The 16,970-nt window shown below is 37.6% G+C and overlaps 1 protein-coding gene across 10 annotated transcripts in view; it reads left to right on the top strand.

Moving 5' to 3' along the window:
* The window catches only part of ROBO2 (roundabout guidance receptor 2), a 472,649-nt gene that overhangs the window by 219,589 nt on the left and 236,090 nt on the right, over positions 1 to 16,970 (top strand). The gene's annotated exons all lie outside the window — the stretch shown is intronic.

Raw genomic sequence — 16,970 nt, forward strand, 5'->3', positions numbered from 1 at the left:
CTCTTTCATTTCCCTCCAGGATATTAGGGCACGTTCATGGAAAGAGTCAGGGACAATACCACATGCTGTGCATATCCTAAAGGGGGAAGGAGAAACCTGTAAAAGAGTAGTGAACAGTACAGAACGTCATGTTGTACTGATGTTTTTCTTCATATTTCTTTGAAATCTTTTAATAACTGCGTCAGTAGCGGAAGCCTTTGGGCAGCTTTAACTTTTGTGGCAGCAGTTCACCAGTAGTTCAGCCTGTGCGTTAGTGACCTTGGCAGGGTTACATAAACCATATTTTCACCTGCATAAAATGTTCTTCAGCAATTTTTCTTTTGCTTCAGGCATAAACAGTGTTTTCTCCAGTGTTGCATTGGCATGCTATATTTTGATTTCTGTGATGCTGATCATGAGGAAACTTCTGTGTTCTCTATCCATGCTAGGCGTGCTTTGCTCTGGTTTTTCGTATTATTGAAGGGCTGACATAGGATGCCTTGTACTGTGATCTCCCTTCTCTCATTTTGGATTACATCACTTGGAAGGTTTTGCAGAGGTCACTTCATATTCTCAAACCTTGGCTCCACTGAAGTCAACAAAATATTTAACATCTATTTTTGCAGGGCCAAGTTAGGAAACCGGGAATTTTGTCCCCTTTTTTACCTTCGGTTTTACTTAAGAATCATCCTCCAACAAAAAGGGACCTGACAGATGCCTCCAGAATTTCTAAACCTAAATTTTCTCTGGAAGCTGCAGATATCTTGCTGTTTCTGGCTGGTAGTTGGGATGATATGTAGCTCTGTGGGTGCTTTGTGAGGTGAAAGTTTGACAAATGCTTTGCCCTTCTTCTCTTAACTTACATGTAATGCTGAAAAAAGAATAGTCACAAAATATCAATGGAAAGAAAAAAAATGTTGAAAACACTCATGCATGTGTGTATTTGCATAGCTGTTCCTAAAGGAAACATTCATATAGGAAACCTTTTAGATCTGGAAACCCTTCAAGCAGAGACCCTAAAAGGTATTGGTGTGACTTGTATGAATAAATACATACCACAAGAAGTGAATTCCAAAGGTCAAAAACACCTGCCAGAGAAAGTCATATTGAAAAGTCTGTGTAACTTACTCATGTTCATATATGTGTGATCTAAACATTAATTTCAAATAAAGGAATGTTGAGGGAGGAAGGATAATCCATGGTTAAACTGTGAGCATGGGTAGTTTCTTTTTATATCTTGCTATCCTAGTAAAACAGCAATAATAATATTTTTTAGATCAGAGAAATATTCTGTAAATAAGGATTATGAAGTTGTCCAGCACTAGGGTCACAGTGTGTACGTACGTACTTTGATTAGTAGATAATTCGCACAAATGAAATGGGACTGAATTAATTGGAAATGCTGTTCTTTCTGAATATTTTGGTTTGTGCTATTGTTGGCTATCCCATTCCATTTATCAGTTTCATTTCAACAATACTTTAAACAGAACCAGAACTCTGTAATAATTTCTCCTTTTTGATGGATTTAGAATGTCGGTAAAGTTATCCCAAACCTGCACTTGGGAACTTAGAAAAAGATGTTAGACAGAAAGAAAAGAGAAAGATACTACTTTTGTAAGGAATCATTTAAAGACAGTCTTTCTTTTCCTCCCCTCATTGGACTCAAAAAGTAGGTTTCCTGGATTAGGACATGAACTGATGTGTATCATCAGGTTTACTTGCCTTGACTGCAGGAGAGAGAATTTACAGTGGTTGATGATCATGCTAATGAAATCTGTGCAAAGATCACCTTCCAAATGTCATCCCTGTGTCTTGTGATCTATACTTAATCTGCCATTTTGGACTTTTGGCCAAGTTGTAGTGGACTAGTTAAACATATTCATTAAGTGGACTAGTTAAGCGTACACGTTACAAAACAACAGCAATGAAAGGCAGGCATTATATACTAAGATGTGCTGTCTTCGGAAGCATAGAAATATTTTTCAACATTGCAGTTCACAACATGTGGTAACTTGGTGATTAGTGTCCAAAGCCTTCAGAAAAATGAACATAGCAATGAAATATAAATACAGTTACAAAACAACCAGTGCTTCATCATGTAACATCAGATCACAGATTGATGGAGCTTCCAGTAGCAAGTACATTCTCCTGTGGAACACTTGTGTCTGTGGTTGAAGGATCAAAATGTGAGAGATTACTTGCTTCGGGTCAGAGGCTGTGTTGAGCCCTGCGACTGCACTCACTTTTATATATGGGGTTGTTTTAGGAAATAACAGCACAATACAATATTCCCATACCTAGAACTCGTTTGTTGTCTTGGTGCAGCAAATTGGCTTAACATTGAAACCTACATCTATTCCTTAATCACTTGTCAATTCACTAGGTAACCTGAAGTTCCTATTTACAGTTGGTTTGGGGTTTCTTTGCGATATAAACATACTCTTAAAAACAAAAAACTAAAAACAGTGGAACTACAAGACACTTTTAAATGAGAAATTTAATAAAAAAGACTTGTAATGCTATCGTTTCAAGAGTTGTATTTTTTTCCTTCTCAACATCGTTTCTGCAGCCCTCTGTAGCTCTGTTGTTTCTGATGTGTCTTATTCTAGTTTACTCCAGAGAAGGCATGAACAGATTTTATGTTGTTCTTTAGAAGCTGTCCTTGGTTTGCCTAGTGTTTTTTAGTAAGGTAATGATTTTGTTTTCTTAACTGCTTTGCACAGCGTAGAGGTTACTGGTTTTAACCAGTAGCTAGCACGCAATCTCTGTGAAAGAAAGGAGGAATGACCAAGTCAGGTACACTCTGAGACTGGGTCACTGTCTTTTATTGTCAAAAGCAAGCGGTGTGGGCCATCACGCCAGTCCTTGATGGCAGAAGTGACAGGTGAATGGCCCCGGGGGCTTCAGTGGGAGCAGCCTGCCAATCATGTTCCAAGGGTGCTCACTCAGCGCTGAAAAAACTAACCAAATGATTAAATAAACCTAATCTTCCCCCATTGTTCTCAACTGGCCAGTAATTAAATACACTTATAATGTATGGAAATATATATTTAATAAAGAGGCTGTGAGCTTACCGTACCTAGGTGGGCCTAATGTGTAAATAAGGTAGTAGGCAATTTCAGTTTGTGGTCTCTTGCCTTAGGGAGTGTCTTTTAATGACTTGATGTGATGCCTTTTACAGGTTATCACTGATGACATTTTGAGGACACACACAGTTTGTAGAACAAAGAACAGTAAAACTAGGGTATTTTCCTGAGTGTGGTTTATATGCCCTCCAAGTTACAAGCCTGTTCCACCAAACAGGAATAAAGGGCTACTGCATAGTATTCCCCCTGAAGGTAAGAAAAAAACTGCCTTTCTTAAGGAGAATAATGTTAGCTATGTGACAATAAACTGGTAGTCATCTAATACAAGAAGTTCATTTTAATAAATAAACTATTATTCTAGTATTGATTTTATTGATTTTGAGTTTTTATTTTTATGATTTAATTTTATCCCTTTTTATAGCCTTTATTTTAGCCTTTTCTGATCTGTAGATATCTGAATCTTTCCAGAATACCTGGATATCATTTATATATGTATGTGTATGTCTACTTACGTATTAGAAAATTGCACTGTCACGTGTGAAGTGGGCCTAACTTGGAGCTCCAAGTAATCCTAGATGCACCCAACCCTCAAGTTAATAAATGCCTGGAGAGGACAGACAAAGATCTTGAACTTGATTTGTTTGCTTGTGTAAGGAACGAGAATCCCAGCTGCTTTGGAGGCATGCTCTGGTATTCTCAGCTAGTCTAGATTTCCTCAGGATTTTGTTCTGAGTCGTGTTATTTGTGTGTCTCAGTCTTTGAAAAGGAAAGCTTTTTTTGTCATCTCTGTAAAGAAGAAATGGGAATACAGCTGAAAGATATGTGCAAGTGTGTATGTTTACAAATAGACAATTTTCTATGCATGGATCTTCACAGGATAATATATTTATATTAAATTATCTGTAGATACAGTTTTAATAGAAGTACAGCAAACATTCTCACAGATATTATGTACATGAACTCTTGTGCTGGTTTTGGCTGAGAAGGGGTTAATTCTCCTCACCGTGGGGGGTCGGCTACCTTTCCAGCTTCCCGCGCTCTGCCGCGTGGGGGGGGGTGGTGGGGGGCTGGGAGGGGCGGGGCCGTGGTGGGGGCGGCTGACCCCGACTGGCCACTGGCACGTTCATTCCATACCATGTGACACCATGACCAGTATATTGAGGGGGGGCAGTTGCGCCCGTGCAGTTCGTTTCGGCGGTTCGTTCCTCTCCCCCCTCCTTCCCCCCTCCCCCGGGGCTTTGCGCCTCTCGTTGTTCTCCTTTACATTGCATTTCTGTTGTTGTTTCTTTTAATTTTAATTATTAAACTGTTCTTATCCCAACCCACGAGCGTTACCCTTCTGATTCTCTCCCCCATCTACTGGTGGGGGAGTGAGCGAGCGGCTGTGTGGGGCTGAGCTGCCAGCTAAACCATGACAACTCTTTAATCACATTTGAGTCATATCATACCTGCTACATTGTGTGATATGTTCAAAGACTATTTGGACAGTCCTAATCTCTTAAAACCCTTTTGTATTGTGTTACTTTACATACAACTTTAGAGTTGCCTCCCACTTATAACAGATTTACCAGTATCTATTCAAATGAAATTTCTCTTTCTTTGTGATGGGTAGAAAAGAAGGAGAATGAAACATAATTTTCTTTTTGATCTTGGTGTGATTAGGAACTAATAGTGGCAATAAGCAACTAACTTGAGGAGTACTTTCCAGCTTTGTCTGACACAGTCACAGCGCTGACAGTTAATCACCAGAAGTGAGATTAATGTAGAATCCATTCAATACAGTCATTGAATACTTGGCCAAAATTTATTTGTGTTAATAAGGGTTACAAATAGATATCAAAAAGTACCTCTGGTAACCTTCATAATTACTAGGTATTTGTTGTTGTTATCAGACAGGTGTAAATATTCTGCTGTCCAAAACACCTTCACATTAAATCATAAAGTGATTTAAAGAAAAAAGTGTACTCATACTAGTAATCATGTCTTCTTTCAGGAATTTTCTACTCTACCTTAGCCAAAGCCAATGGCTCACTGAATCAGCCCCAGTAAACAGGAAGCTTACTGCTGGAATTAATTTTTCTCCATAACAATTTCACAAATCCTGGTACTCTTCCGCCCTTGCTTTTCCAGCTTAGTAGGTGATGAATTAGTTAGAATTGACAGGACAAACTGAGTATTGCATCGCAAATCTTGTTTAATTAGCCTTACAGTAATTGTTAATAGTTAATATTTTGTCTTGTGTATTCTGCACATGTGGCTGCAACCCCCTGGTAATGTTCAGTGTCATGACAGGGTTTGAGTAGCTGGCAGCTGCCACTGGGTGTATGCTCTTCTTGAAGAGATGTTTTTTGCTGGATAGTGCTCTGGTACCACTCGAAGAGAAAGGGCAGCAGCCAGTGCAGAGGAGGCTTTACTTTCATCTTTAGCTATAGTGCAGTTGTTAAACCAGATAAACTTACAAAGGCTATAGAGGCTGTCGGTGCATATGCTGGCCACATTTCCGTTCTAAGAGTTTGCCTCTTTCTTCAAATCTGGTATTTTGGGAACAGCTCTGTTGCAGACCAGTGCCTTATGGCAGTGAGACTGGGGTTTCAGTTAGATACAGAATGTACATACACAAAATAAGTGTTTAATATTAGAAATCTGTTAATGAGGATCTAGTTGTGAAGAGTGTTAGCATAGCTTCCATATCATAACTGAATGTAGAGTAATAGGATTAAAAGAAATATTTTTGAAAAGAAGAAATAAATGGAATTTATTATTTTAACTTGAAATTCAATTGAAGAAATTGAAATTAAGAAATAAAGGCACGTATTTTAATTTGCCTATGAAAGTCACAAATGTATTTGAAAGGAAGGAAGGAAGGAAAGAATCAAAACATTTATATTCCTCTTTATGTTGCACTGAGATGCAACATCATATATCTGATACTGCTATATTTTAAAGGGAATCTGTCGATGAATTTTGTCAGCATCTTTGGACAAACTAAGCAGCCAATAAAAGTAGCAGCAGTCATAAACTCCATGTGTTGTACCAGCTGCATTTCCAAATCTCCAAGCTCTGTAAGAGTGCAATGAATTTTCTCACTGGAAGATGCAGTACTGCATCAGTTCCTTTTCAGTAAGTGTTAATCAAAACTGGTAATTTGGTGTGCTTTGTTATAATTTATTGCTCCACCTTTGTTTAAAATGGCAGGACAACATGACCTCAAAATAATAATTGCAACAGGTTTTGCTGGTTCCCTCCACAAGCAGGTTTGCTTATCCTTCTGGTCTCATACCTTGTCATTCTAGAGGATCCTGCAATTTTTGCATTTCCACTCTTCTACCTTTCGTCTCTGCATGGTAATTTTTACTTTAGTTTTAGTTTATTTTCATTTTCTCTTCTTTCACCCAGGTCCCTGTTTGTTCTTTTTGTGTAATTCCTCATGTTCCTGATAATCCTTTTCTTCCCAAACCTTACTGAATCTGATTAGGTGAGACAGAGGCAGGGAACCTTTGCTGGTAGAAATCAGCAAAGTGCTGATGCTGCATTGTCAATGAAATAATTTGAATCAGAATGGCACTGCATGGAAAATACATAGGTAGACATGTTACCATTGACCTGATCTACCTGGGAATTTCAGTTAAGTGGAATAGAAAACCTAGCCGGTGATGGGCTAATGAAAGGATTGTTCCAAAAGTCAAGGGCTAAAGTATGTAAGGCACAGAAAGTGTTGCAGTGACTTTGAGAAGAATCTAGTGAATTAGGAACCTGGTTTTCTCATTTCTTCCATGTATCCCTGTACCTGGCATAGCTGAGTACCACAGCTGTCAATTCTCGGTCCAGCTGTATCACTGGCACACCCAATAGTTTTGTCCCCCACCAAAAGCCCTGTTCCTGTGTGTAATATAACATCAGTGATGAAGTGTGATGCACTGTTTGATAAGCCGTCATTGTCTGTAAAGATTTTTAATTTGCTTAACAAAAAATATTTCTTCCACTGCAAAGTTGAGGGGGAGGGTGGAAATGAGTAAGAGGAGTAATTTATAGCTGCACATGATCAAACCAAGGATTTTTACCCCTCCTGTAGTGCAAAGCAAGTTAAATTAGTCAAGTGTCTGTTTTCATGCCAGCAAAGGCTAGCTGAATCCTAGCCTTGGAGCGTACATCCCAACAAATCAAATGATTTGCATTATGCAATAAATCTGTAGGTATTTGCTGAAGTCTAATTCTACTGTCCTTGAAATGCTCCACTGGACTTTTAAGATTTTAATAACTTCTCATTATTAGGAATATTAATGTCTCAGTTTAGATGGTGGACTGTGGAGGGTTAACTTCTGTCCAGGTCAAAGATCAAGGGTTCAGTCAACTGTCATGAGAATATGAAAGAGAACAGTAGAGACCTCTGAATGACCCCCTTTAAAGCAGATAAACTTGCAAAAATGTTTACGACAGTAATTTTCTGTCCAAAAATGAAAAAGATAATGTAATTTCTCTCTGCGAAAAATGACAGCACCGTTGGTTTCTCTGTGCATCTCTCCCTGCTACTTAACCCTCACTGAGTTGTGAGACAGGTTATCAGAGAAATGGATGTACAAATACAGCGTTCTTTGGAAACGAATGCCCTTGATTGTACTTTAAATGTGCACACAATAGCCAGTAAACTGGCAGTTACATATATCTTCCAGTCCTTAGGAAAGCACCCACAGTTTTCTGAATAACTGGGCTGCAATAGAATAATTTCCATAACAAACAGTTCCAGTCTCATGTACATGACTTGGGGGCTGCAGCCTCACGACTGACTTCAGCTGAGCTGTCTCTTTTTACACAGATCAGGGAACTGGCCTGTGAGTGCGAAGAAAATCAAAAGTCCACAAAGTATGGTGCTTTTTAAGCTATTTGTGAACATTGTAGGAAATGAGAGGAAAAAACACAGTCAAAAGATTCTAGGCAACAGGTTAATTTCTTTTATTCTTTTTAGAGTGGCACAGAACTTCATAGAAAGAATAATCAGTAAGGTCATTTAAACCATGGGAGATAGGGAACAGTAAGTGTTAAGACTTTATGTGGGAGATAAGTGCTTTCTTATTAAATTGGTTGATTTGTTTTTTGTTATATGACAGTGTTTTCCTATTTATGTCATTGTAAATAAAAGTGCTATAGGTAAAGTTGTCTTTTTCTCTCTCTGTTTTTCAAAGAAGTGGGAGGTTATGAAAGCAAGTTTTGTTGGCTTGTTTGTTTCCTTTATTAAAAAAAAAGAAGTGTATTAAAACTATTTTGTTAGCATCAGCATATTATCATAACAATTCTTCATCTCTGTAAAGCAGCTGAGCTTATGTATTGATGAATCATGGCATGCATAGATTAGAATAGGAAGGAAAAATCCACAACCCATAAAACAAATAGAATATAACATTTTCCCATCTCTACTTCAGTGCTGTCCCTGAATTGTGAGATTAGTGAAGGAAATTCTATTTTCCTGACCCTTCCGGATAAGGTTGACCCCTCAGCTTCAAGGTTGTATGTTCATATTTGGCACATTAATACGCATGGAAGAGCAAAGCGCATTTCACTTAATAATGCCTTCTGTTTGTATTGCCCATGTTAGTAAAGACTGAACTGAACACAAAAAATCCAACTGTATGAATAAAGGGCTTTCCCTTGATTTTCCAATTAAATGAATTGAAGTGGCCTGTATCTGTGTGACACATCTAAAGAGATCACCATGCATCTAGGCTTAGAGGCCTCTGGGTAGGCTGAGTGCTTGAAACACATAAGCTGCAAAGGAGCCAACACACTGTCATGTAAAAGGAATCTTTAAGAACTGAAGTAACTTCTTACACAGATGCTGTTTTTAGGTCCATATTTACATGCAGAAGAAACTCAGATAGTCTGTTCATCTCGCTTTCCAGTATTTGAGAATTTATATGTTCCTCCAGTCTTGTGAATGAATTTTGACTTGTGTGAATGAATAATAAAGATTTATTTAATGGTAATGTTGCTATCTTTTTAAAATCACTTGCTATGAGCAGAATGACTTAACAAAGCAGGTGCTTTCATAGGCTTGGCATGACTGTGGCAAAGTCAGCTATTTGATAAATGCGAAAGCTCATTCAAAATGTGGGTTTTCTAATGACATCTCTACTGTATAAAACAACTTTTTAGCATGTCTATCTAATTTGAAAAATCTGCAGAGTAGCCCACGTCTTGGAAGAGATCAGAATTGAAGTATGGGAACTGGGGTAGTCATTATAGCTTCCTAGCAGCCCATCAAATGATCTTAGAAAATCTTCCAAAGAGATGTTCTTTCCAAATCTGTGTCCTTTCCATGTTCAGTGTGGAACTAAAACATTTATGTATGCATAGAAAAGGATGACTTAGAGAAGTAGTTTGTTGCTTGGGATCATTACACCATATTAAAGAGACGGTGTTAAAGGAAAAGGTGCGCCGGTGTAGTTTCTTCTTGTTTTGATTTCAACTGAGTATACATGACCCAGTGTGACCATCTTTTTATGGCAATGTCGCCCTTTATTTCTTCTGCTGAGAAACCATTACTTTTAGCTCATACTGCTGTGGCTATACTTTATACCAGAGAACAACTTTCCTTTTTGTAGCTGCACATCATGAATAACAGCTATATTTGGTGCCAAATGAGATTCCCTGATTTGTGAGCTTTCCATAAACATATCTGAATTGTTCAATTTCCTTCTCATTGCATAATTTCCATCTTGGCCTTCTGCCTGCTGATATTCAGATAAAGAGTGCATTCAAGTCATTTACAAAAATGCTGTGAAACTGTTTGAATGTAGCCTGCTATCAAACGTAACAGGATTGTTTGATTTTTATTTATGTGTAATGTAAGTACTATTCACCATTTTCTTTTAACAGCTACTTTAACAACCGTCTTGCTGTAATGAATGGCAACGGGAAAAAAAAAAGAGCATTAGAAGTTACCTGCTTGAACGAATATATTCCATGTTCATGGCAGAATGTAACATTGATTGTTATTTATAGGTTTGTTTTAATGTTTCTGTTTTTGTTTGAGGAAGCAAACAAGATAGTTTACTGTTTTCTTTTTTCTTATTTTTCTTTCATGTCCTTTCAACATTGTGATGGATTTCTAATATGTATATCTGAACTGCTCTGCAAATGGCGTGGCTTTGATATGACTTCAATAGGTAAGTGAATAATACCAAATTACTACAGTACTTTTTCTGCAATGTAGTTTTTTAAAAATTTAGGATATAAAAGAATTAAAATTAATTTCCAAAACAGCAGTAAAAACTTGTTTTGTATTGAGTCCAGCACACAGCAGACTGGGTTGATAAAGGCGGAATCAGCCTAATTCTTCTTTTTCCCAGCGAAAATGTATCTCACCGTATTTTGGCCTCAGTGTCAGGATAAATTTAACACCTGCTCAACTAATTGCATTGTAGCATTTATTTAATCTTCATGGTTAAACCTGAAGAAAGAGTTACAATGGAAAAGGAATTCTTTGTCTTTGAGAGTATATGCCATACTCAAGGAATGGGAAGAAAAATGGTAAGAAAAGAAACTCTCTCTTCAGCCACTAAATTACTGGAGTTTTGCATTATCAATGGTGTTTATATAGACTGAGCTGGGAAGCTCTTGATGATGAACACGATTGAGAAAAGGCAGCAAAGCAAGGTACATGAATTTGAAAAACTGTTTTCTGAAATCATCCTGTCCAGAGGGTAAGCATCCATTGAATACCATAGTTACAGTGTCTGTTGACTGTTACTTTATAGTAGTAAATATGACAATGTAGATAACAGCAAAATGGTCATCCTGAGGATGTAGACGCTTGCTAAGACTACTCCATGTCCAGACACTTCTTGAGGTAGTCTTTCCCACATGTATAGCAGAATGATGAGAATATAGATTTTTTTTTTTTTTTTAAAAAAAAAGGCTATACTTCATACCACAACCAATCAATGGAAGATTTAAAACTATGGTATTTAGTGTTATATTGCCTATCAATCTGGCAAGGCTTTTTTTTGTAAATATGGACTTTCTCTGTGTAGGTTTATTTTGGCTCTTGCAGAGGCAGGGAAAGAGTGCTGGGGCTATCTGTACATTTAAGTTGGTCTTTGAACATGAGTTTGCACTGACATCGTTACCCTCAAGCCCAGGCTATGTCCTAGCCTTGCCATGTAGGAGCTGACTGTGCCCTTGCAAGAAAGATCAGGAGAGGACCCTGGTAGTGGCTGGAAGGGTGACCTGCAGGAAGAGCATGTGCACGCTTAGTTATAACTAAGAAATAGTTAAAACTTCTTCAACATTTCTTTGATGTTACTGCCATTTCACAGCTGAGATGAAAGATTACAATACAAAACAAGAGCAATAGCTCTGGAGTTTCCCTAAAATTTATGTTCTCCAAACATGGAGTATAGATGGGTCCGCATGATGGCAGTTAGAGCAACATGTCTCTGGGCAACATACCTGCAGCTGCACACAACCAGCTGCATTATAATGCCGTGTGGTACAGATATTGTAACAACCTCTTGAATTTTTTAAACTACAGCAAGGAGAAAGGTGGGAAAACCAAGCAATCCTCTTGTTAAGATCATGTTCTCAAAAATATCAGTGTTTGTTGTAGCCAAGAGCAAAATTTGCCCTGTGGTGTTGCTAGGCTCTCTCTCAATTAGCACACTTTTTGCATAATATTTGCTTTGCCTGTCTTCAATAGGTAGCCAACATTTGGCAGATCAGATACGTCAGTCTGTATTAATGCAATAGACATTTGTGAAAGGTGTTAGGAAGGAAAAGATATACTTTAGAATACTGTGACAGGGAAAAGCAAGAAGCTGTAAAACCTGCTAGCCGTTAAGCAGGTAGATTTTGCTGGTTTATACCAGTCAGATGTACAACTTCTTTCTGTGTTTTTGATATATGTAGACAGGAAGAAAGAAGAGTCAAGTGTATTGTACTTGTCCAGGTACAGTACAATTAGTCAACATTTTTTTTAGCAAAAAACCTGACACTACTGTACTTCAGACTGGAGTTGCAGGGCTCACCAGGGAAAAAACAGCTGGCTTCTGTATTAGATTTTATCTTGTACATAAGAAGGCCGTGTTTCCCATTGTCAGAGCGTAAAAGAAAATGAAAGCTCTGGGCATCATTAAAATCTTGGAAGTGTAGTATGTGTCAGTTCCATTCCCACAACACCTGGATCAAAAGCTTAGTGTGAGGCCACTTAGCAAACAAAACCAGACTGTTTTCCACACTTCAGATTTTTTGCATTAAGTTTCCACTAACTTTCTATTTAAACTATGTTCAGCAATGTTGTCTTGAATATTGTACTTCTGGAGGGTATTGAAAAAGGAAGGTAAGCAACTGTGGGAAACAACTTTTGTATGTACTTCTGAATACCTTTTCTTCTACACACTGTGAATTAATACTAGCAAAACTTTGAATTAGAAAAATATGTGCTTTGATCCAAAGAGTTAATAGATGTCTCTGGGTTTGTTGCATTTTTTTCCTTTTCACTTCTTCTACAATGCAATGCACGTTACAGGTCTTGAGTTGCACAGTACTGCCCTCACCGTGAGGTTTGCTGAACTAGGTGGCTTAATAAGGAGAGAGAGAATTGATGTGGTGTTCTGTTGAGTCTAGTAGTTCTGAAGACTACACCTGATGCAGTAGAAAGGAGTCAGGCTAACTTTTAGAGGGTTTTGTGCAAGAAGATGACGCAGGTTATTTTGCCAAGATTGAAAATAGATACAAGGTAATGTGAATATTTCAGGAGAAATCAATGACTTCTATCAGTGTTCAAAATGTTCAGTGAGCATATATTAAATAAAGTAGTTTCCAAAATTGTCTGCAGTTCCTATGAACACAGGAAATTAGCCATGTAACTGAAGAAACTGTCAGCCAGAATAGGAAAGTATTGTTAACTTTCTACACCTTAGAATCATATTTAAGATTTGGGGTGCTTTTTGTGGAAAATGTAAGATTGCAAAGAATGTTTAGGCAAAGAAAAATGAGGCTTATACTTTAGAATTATGCATAAGACAATGTTGAAATAAGTAATTAGTTCAAAAGGAAGGTTGCAGTGGAACAGATACTTGCAAAAAGAACCATTACTGGTTCATTATGGAGATCAGAGGCACATTCTGAGAAAATAATAAACAGGAGAGAACAGGAAAACGAGGAAAAAAATTGTAGAATTCATAAATTAGGCAGGGTCTGAATAGATTATTTATTCTTCCAATGTCACAAGAAGACTGTCTTGGAAAATTCATTGAACAGAAAGAGAAAGCAAGTCAGAAGTCACGTGAGGACTGATCACGTTTGGACAGAATTTGTGGAGCCAGTTGAAGCTTATTGAAGTAAGCTGGGGAAGTGTTCAAAATGTTTGATGTTTATTGACATCAGTCTTTTTATGCAAGCATTTTTAGCTTCTATAACTTCTATATTCATCCTGTGTCCTTCCATTCAGCACACAACATAAATTAAAGGAATTATTATTATTACTACTGCTACCACCACCACCACCTCCTCTATTATTACTACTGCTATTACTACTACTACTACTACTACTTCTTCTTCTTCAAGTAAGAGCAGTCTGGGAATTTCCATCTTTCTCCTCATAGTGCATTCTAGCTTGTGTCATGGCCCAGCAGTTCAATCCCATAACAACTTTGCAGCTGGAGCAGAATTTATGAGCTAATAGTAATCATGTGCTGCTTTTTGATTCCTGGGTCATTAAACATCAGATGAGATGAGATTTCTTTCTGGCTATTCCTTTTCTTTCCCATGGATTAGAGTTCTACCGGATGTGATCTTACACACTGGAATTTCTGTAGTTCACTACTTTTATTTATATATGTGTATGTACATATAGATGCGTGTGTGTGCGCGCACATATATATATATATGTTTACTTTAGTTGCAAAGTGTACTATACTTTCCATCAGGACCGTGTTGCAGAGAGACACTGAAATGTTAAGAACCATGTAGCATTGAATACCAAGAGATCACCTGTTGTTTTGACCTTAGAGCTGAGTCCCCTCTCACTTTTCATTTCCACACACATTATTTTATTGTGTCTTCGAAACATCATTTTAGAAAGATTGCTCCCTAGCAGACTGGCTGCATGCTGCTTGGTAATTGTGGTCTTAATAAATAATTTATGAGATGCCAAAATAGTTATGAGTGAGAGCATTGAAACCCATTGGCTTCCTGCAGCAGTCTTAAATGCTGGTTTTTTCCAGAGCCGCACATGATTAACACCATGAAAATTTAGTGAGGAATATGTAATAATCCCCTTGCACGATAAACGCCAGAATTCCAAAAGTTTGGGCAATGTTGTACCTTGTGAAGACAGTAAAGAACATTTCCTGTCGTCAGTGAGGCGAGAAGTCACGATACTGAGACTGTTTTTAATAGGATTTCTTCTGGATCAGCACTGATATACATCAGTTTTACATGGAAAGCCCGAGAAATAGTAGAAGCAGTAAATAATGCATTAGTCTTCAGGTTTTGATATACGTGTATCTACACACGTATCTACTCATGTAGATGTTGATACATCTACATAAAGATACTTTCCAACCCTTTCCCTCCAATGACGCCTGTGTGCACATTTGTGTTCATCATAGAAAAAAGCTACCAAAAGAGCTGTGAAGACTTCAATTTCTAATTAAGGACATATTGGTTTGCAATAAGCCATACTGGCATTTATAGCATTCCAGCTAATCCACAGTAATATCTACCACTGATCCTCAGGCTATTTTGAACACATGACACGTGGCATGAGGAAGCTTACTTGATTTCACCAGCCTGGGTGTAGCATGTGCAGTCACTAGTGTGCTGCAAATTCACAGCCAGGTCTTCTGGGCTATAATGTCTTCATTTAGAAAAGCCCTTTATCAGAAATGGGGAGGCTTTATGAATTATTTTGATCAATCTCTCCTATCAGGGTTTTCTCTGCTCCCTTTCTCATTAATGGTCTATTACATCTTATATCAGCATAGTAGATCTCTGCAGACTCCCACTATCTGCCATTAATTGTCGTGTATTTTATTGACATCTATATTTAAACACTTAATGCTCTCAGGGTCTGTAACAGCAGGCCATCAATGTAAAGCAGCTCAGTGCCATTAAAACTAAGCTACTAACTTATGTTGATCTAAAATAGACTTGAAGATGCAGATGTTGCTGCTGTTTTACCCTCTCTGTATTGCTTTACATACTGTTTCTTTTGAACAGTGCATGTTTTAAAGCTGAGACACTATTAAACATAAGCTCTTATAGTGGGCTTAAATGTCTGCTTAAAATTATCGTATGGAAAGCTGACTTTTCTGAAATATTTTCTTTAAAAAGACTTGAAATTATTTTCTTGATATTAGGTGAGATGAAATTTAGGAAAATATTGAAGCACCTGCACAGTAAAACAATACTGGATGACAACCATCAGTAGGGTGTCTCAAAATGTATTAACAGAATCTGAATTCTAGTCTGTCCTATGTTTGAAACTTCCATTCTGTGTAAAGAAAACAAACAGAGAACAAAAAAAATCTGGAAAATTTTTACTAACTCAGAAGGTTAATTTAAAAGAGAAATGCGTTTGCATGTCACTTTTGAAAACTATTATATTGTGGTCAAAGTGGGGCATAGAGAGACTTAAAGGACAAAGGTTGTTTCAGAAAACCAGAAAACGGAAATGGCAGGAAATGAGTTTGTGCCTGCCTCCTAATAAAAGACATATATTTTTCAAACAAACCATTGAAACTGCTCTTGAAATGTACAGTGTTGCCATTGCAGCATGCACTGCATATGTACCATACTGGTGGTAACTTCTTTAGATGACGACCTTTTCCCTGGAATAATTTTTTCTCTGTATAAAGTAGGCATTTAAGTAGCCAATGACTACAGGCATTTGCCTTAAAAAAACAGCAACGAGCTGTCCATACTGTTTCTATAGACACTTTGTAGACACCTGAGGAGTAAGCCATTTGATTTCTTTGGTGAAAGTCAGGTTGGAATGAAGGGGAACCACTGGTTATGTAAGGCATGCATAAGCATACCAAGATAATAGAATGAGACTTGGAAACCTTAAAAATCCTGATCACTATCGTTTCAACTTTGGGAAGTTCCTCTGTGTTAAAATAGTAGGGAGAGAGGTGATAATATGTTATGTTCTTTGTTACATTTCTAGGAATTATAGTGCTCAGCAATAGTTCTGCCTTGCTTGTCTTCACTATGTGTCATCTTGCAGCTAAATTAGTTATTTTTCTTTCCCTGACCTGCCTTGTTTAAAATGTGGGGAAATCTGTGCTTCTAAGCTTTCTAGTGTGGATCCAGGGGCCTGGTAGCCCTAGCACTACAGGCACTTCTATGGATTTTATTATTCCATAAAATAATATATTTTTATAGTTATTGTTTTTCTGTAAATAAAATCAATAGCTTTTAGATTTTTTCCATTCTTTGAGAATTGAACACATAACATCCTTGCATTTTACCTCCCTTTCCCATTAAAAATTTCTTATCTTTTGCCAGCTGTAGAAGTTACCGAGAATGTAATTGGTCATTAAAATGTGTGTTTTCATCTCACTGATTTTTAGAACGGGGACTTGACATTTGCATTCAGTTAGATCACACCAAACTGGGTGCACATATAGGCTCTTGGACTGATGGGATCCTGTGGCACGAGCCTCTTTCAGTTCCTTCTCCCAACCTTTTTTGAAAGGCCAGAGTGACAGGCTGATATATATGGCAGTGTGTAAAGTAAAGAGTTGGAGAATGGAAGCACTGTATTTTAAGAGAAGTAATAAACTGGTATGGACTAATAAGTAATAACTGAGACTTTGGCACCTTTCTTAAATGAGTAATAAAAAGGACATTCCACATGAAAAATTAAAGGTGTTATGGAGACGTTGAAAGTGATTTTCTGTTTCT

Source organism: Phalacrocorax aristotelis, chromosome 1, assembly GCF_949628215.1.
Source record: "Phalacrocorax aristotelis chromosome 1, bGulAri2.1, whole genome shotgun sequence".
In the NCBI taxonomy this organism is placed as follows: Eukaryota; Metazoa; Chordata; class Aves; order Suliformes; family Phalacrocoracidae; genus Phalacrocorax; species Phalacrocorax aristotelis.